The sequence below is a fragment of the Pteropus vampyrus genome, unplaced genomic scaffold (assembly GCF_000151845.1).
Source record: "Pteropus vampyrus isolate Shadow unplaced genomic scaffold, Pvam_2.0 Scaffold218, whole genome shotgun sequence".
Classification (NCBI taxonomy): Eukaryota; Metazoa; Chordata; class Mammalia; order Chiroptera; family Pteropodidae; genus Pteropus; species Pteropus vampyrus.
In genome coordinates, this window is record NW_011888999.1 from 1,392,507 (window position 1) to 1,397,478 (window position 4,972).

Here is a 4,972-nt window from a genome sequence, read left to right on the forward strand (position 1 = left end):
GAAGCAGCATCAAATAAAATTGTGTCTATTTTCTCAAATATAAGTGGTTTAATTCAATTAAAGCTACATAATTGAAAAGAAACATCCTAGAAAAAACAATGTTATCCAGGATAATTGAATATCTGCATATATATTATATATAATATATGTTAGAAACTGAAAACTTTTATGTATATTTAATTTATTGACAAATACCTTTTGAGTTTCTACTATGAGCCAGGCATTACAGGCATTATTTTGGCCACTTTGGGATGCATCAAACCAAAACAGGCAAAAATCTCTGCCTTCGTGGAGTTTACAAGCTAATGGAAGACATGGACAATAAACAACAAAACAATTAAAGCAAATTTTGGGGGTGCCAAATAGTACAGTGACATAGAGAATAAGAATGCAGGGAAGACTGTTGTAATTTGAAATATTATCTTCTTTTGGGTGAGCACTCTTGAGAGATGACTTTTAATCTAAGTCTCGAGGTTGCTGAGTGAGTGAGACCTGTGGTTATTGGGAGAATGTCCAAGGATCACTTTCTGCACATAGCTGGGGCTCTACTGAGGAAAGCACTGAGAATGAAGCAGGACTGAGAGTAAGCACATAAGTAAGGACTTCTTATGAAGGAATGATGGAGATCTAGGTTTCTGTATCTCATGACCTGCTCTCCCATGTATAACTCGGACTTGGTGACGTCCTTGAGATTGGGGGAGGTTGAAAGGCCTGGTATGTGGAGAAAGGCTAGAAGAGGAGGGAGGAAGCTGAGGTGGGGTCTCACTCTAACTCTCTCTCTCTCTCTGTTCTTTCTCTCCTGCATCCTGAGTTTGGGGTATAAGTGATTTTGATGTATTTAGTAAATCCTAGAATCCCTGGATCTTAAGAAAAGTTGCACTTGGCAGGACATTAAATTGAGGATTTTCTAACTTCCTTGATATTAAGTATAAAAAATATGAAAAAAAATTTTTTAATGCCCCATCTTTTTATTGGTTACATGTCGATATTATAATATTTTGAATGTTTTGGTTAAAAAATATATTAAAATCATTTCACTCATTATATTTTACTGTTTTTAATATGGCTACTAGAAAAATTTAAATTATATCTGTGGATAGAGATGTTAGCTAATGCTAAAGTGATAATCATATTGTAATATATAAATGTATCAAATCAACACAATATATACTTTAAACTTAGACAGTGATGTCACTTATATCTCAATAAAAATATATTTTTTTAAAAAAATGTGTCATTTGAATTATCATAATATTGGATAGCACTGTTTTAGAATATTAAGAACATAATTTTAAATATTTATTATTTTAGCCATGCCACCCTGAACAAGCCTGATCCCATCTGATCTCGGAAGCTAAGCAGGGTCGGTCCTGGTTAGTACTTGGATGGGAGACCACCTAGGAAGACCAGGTGATGTAGGCATAAAAAATAAAAAATAAAGAATTGTAAGCTGACAAAGTCCTTGCAATCTGTGAGGTCAACCAAGGGTTGCCTTGCCAAATCAATCAATCAATCAATCTACTATTTAACATTTTTAAAAAAATAATTATAGACTCACAGAAAGTTACAAAAATAGTATAGACGGGTCCAGTGTAACTTTCACCCAGTTTCCCCCAATGGTTACCTTTTATGTAACTATAGTAAAATATCAAAATCAGAAAATGACATGGGTAGGTACAATGTGTTTTAGTTAAATACCATTTTATCACATGTGTAGATTCCTGCAACCACCACAATAATCAAGATACAAAACTATTCCATCACCACAAAGATCTTCCTCACATTACACTTTTATAGTTATACCCATTCCCTCCTCTCATCCCTAACCCCTAGCAACCACTCATTTATTCTCCATTTCAATAACTGTGTCATTTTGAGAATGTTATATAGATCAAATCACACAGCATTTACCTTCTGAGGCTATCATACTTAACTCAGTATATTATCTTTTATTTCTCTTTTATTTTTGGTTATGTGTTTGCTTGAATTTTTTTCCTTGTTGACATACAGTAGTTTTAAATTCCTACTTAGTCAACTGTATTGATTTTTTCCTTTGAGAGTTCTGCTGCGTTAAAGATTAGAAAGTCCTTGTACCTCCAGAGTTTTAATAAATATACTCTTATTTTCTTCGGGCTATACTATGGTTATTTATTTGTTGTTTCAAATAACCCTTAAACAAATTGGAATTTATTTTAGTTACTGGGTTCTTTTCTAATAAGGAAACTGGCTGTCCCAATACTTTGTTTTTTTGTTTGTTTGTTTTATTTCGTTTTAGTTTTTTTTGTTGTTGTTTTTTTTTTTTTAAATCTTCTTTTACTCATTTGTATTTTATGCTTCCTGAAATACTAAAGCTGCACAGTAAATGCCTTTACCATGACCTAGGCTTAATTTTGGAAACAGAAAATTGACCACATAGAGGTTGAAATTATGGAACATTGAAAGGAATTTTTCTGTAACTTTCATGTCACATTAATTTCCATCACTAGGTTTACCTCTTTTTTTGTAATCAATCTGGCTAGCCAAGCATCTAGGGCACTTAATGCAAGACAGAATAACCGTGGGTCACAACTCAGGACAACGAAAGCCAAGAAACAAAATATCTGAAAATTGAACCAGAGATATTGTCAAAAAGCCTTGCAAATTCAGGAGGAACCTTCTCAGTTACCACTGTTGGGGAAAATTTAGTAGTAACCCATTACACTGGAAGAGTGAGGAATAGTCTGGACCTAATAAAACTATATTTTTTTCCCCAACTGAACCATTTCAGGTTTTAATTATTAAAATAAAATTAAATATTTATAGAAAAACAAATAAACTGTTTATTACATAAGACCCAATTCAAATAATGTTTATTACATAAGACCCAATTCTGTAAATTATCAGGTCAGTCTTTCCTATTTCTTAAAATTTTTGATGGGCTGCCTCAGGCAACAGATAGGAGAAAATATCAGTGGCTAATGTAGGGGAACTTACTACTAGAAGGGGGCAAGTTAAGGGCCTAGGATGTCTGAGGAAAAACTTAGCTGCTGATATAGTCTGTAGCTTATGCAGAAACTTCTATGATCCAGCAACTCTGGAATTATACAAGTGCTTGAGCCCAAGGGAGAGAAAGGGGAGGATCTGTGAATGTGAGCAGAGGTGAGCACAGTACTGCAGACCTGTAAATGAGTGGGTCTTGTGTGTGGACTAGATGATCCCTAGGTTCATCCTCAATGTCCAGTTCCTTATACAGTATTTATTGTTCCCTGGTGAGTAGCCTGGTCATGTGAGGAATATATACTAACAAGTAATTTGCTCTATCAGTGAAATGAAGAGGTGAAAGTTTCTCTCATACAGTATTTCCCTTACTTTCCCGGTCGAGAAATTACGAGACAGACATACTTGACAGTAGTGCAGCAGAATTGACCCATTAAGATAGCAATAACTACAAATTCTACCTCTTCCAATAAGCTGCTAAGATTGACTCCACTAGCAACCCATTGGAATTTATCTCTGTCACTCTCATATTCCAAAGTGATTAGTTGATATTGCTATAGTAACACTGATCACACTATTTGTCCTAAAATCTCATTCATACATCCTTCTCTCCTTTCTATAACTAGACCATGCTTCTAAAGATAGGAGTGATAATTTACTATTTTTGTATCTTCAATGTCTATAGCAGTAACTAGGCCTCAAAAAATATTTCATAAATGTTGAGTTGTAGTAAATAAACCATAAAGTATTAGCAGGAAACATACACAGTTACCTAAACACTGTCAGATGCAGTGATTAAGAACAAGGGCTTTGGAATTACAAAAACCTGCATTTTGAGTCTTTGCTATCTACTACTTATCTGTGTAGAGCTGAAAAATGTCCTAGGCCCTTATAAAGTTTAATTTCCTCATCTGTATTAAAGGATATAATAATAGTACTTATATAATGGATTTTGGAAATATTTATCAATATAATTTGTAACATGTTTAAACATAGTGTCTAACATATAGTATATATTCAATAAATATTAGTAATTCTTTAGGTAAAAGAAAAATGAGATAGAAATACCTGTTAGTAGTAAGTACAATTCTTAAGTGGAGACTGAATTTAATTATAGAAAGTAGACAATTATTTCTGTAACCTTAATCAAACTCGGGAAACAACTGAGTAGTTATTCACTTGGAGACTGGAAAGCAGCATTTAAGTGAAATCTAAAGTCGACCTCTGGAGAACTGATTGTGAACTTCACTCTTGACATGATGGTTAAATAAACAATTACTTATTAACTGCTGCCTGGAGGTTTACTTTTTAATCTCCTGAACTTGCGATAAAATAAAGATTTGATTTGAAGTTTTAAAATCAGGCTACAGACAATTTGCAGCTAAGGTGAGAAAGTATTAGGAAACAGGGAGGCCTGGGTCAAATGGCAAAAACACAATTTAGTTGTTGACCAAGAAGATGGGCTAAGGAGACAATTTTGAAGCTAAGTGCGCTTGGAACAATTTACCCTCTATGGATGGATGACTGGAACACTCCTCGATATCATTAAATGGTTTCCTCCTGAAGGGCACCAAAGCACTGCCTTAACCTGATTTGTTCCTTTCTTTCCACTGTGAGAGCAGCACCTCAATTACCTGTGTATTTAATGTTGACAATGTGCTATTTACATGATAAATATCTTTTGAGGGCTGTGGAAAAGGAGAATGTTTTAATGACCGCAATCACCAGACATGTTTATGAAGAGAAAATCCTGACGGCGGGGCCGGGGGGGGCGGGGGAACCTCACAAGTATCAGGTCAGAGCTGGACATCGGTCACGGGGTAAAGCCAGACAACCTTAGGTCTGTGTTCTGGGCTTGCCACCAACTTGTAGTGTGAGCTTGATCAAATATCTTCACTTCTATGCCTCTCAATTTTTTTATTTGTAAAACGGGGAATAAGGATATCAATTTCAAAGAGTATATTTAAGCAGGACAGGACCAGAACATGAGGTCTTT

The 4,972-nt window shown here is 34.7% G+C and overlaps 1 pseudogene; it reads left to right on the forward strand.

The window, feature by feature from the left end:
- The first annotated feature begins 1,303 nt into the window (after positions 1–1,303).
- On the forward strand, positions 1,304–1,422 carry LOC111747342 (annotated as a pseudogene).
- Positions 1,423–4,972: the final 3,550 nt, after the last annotated feature.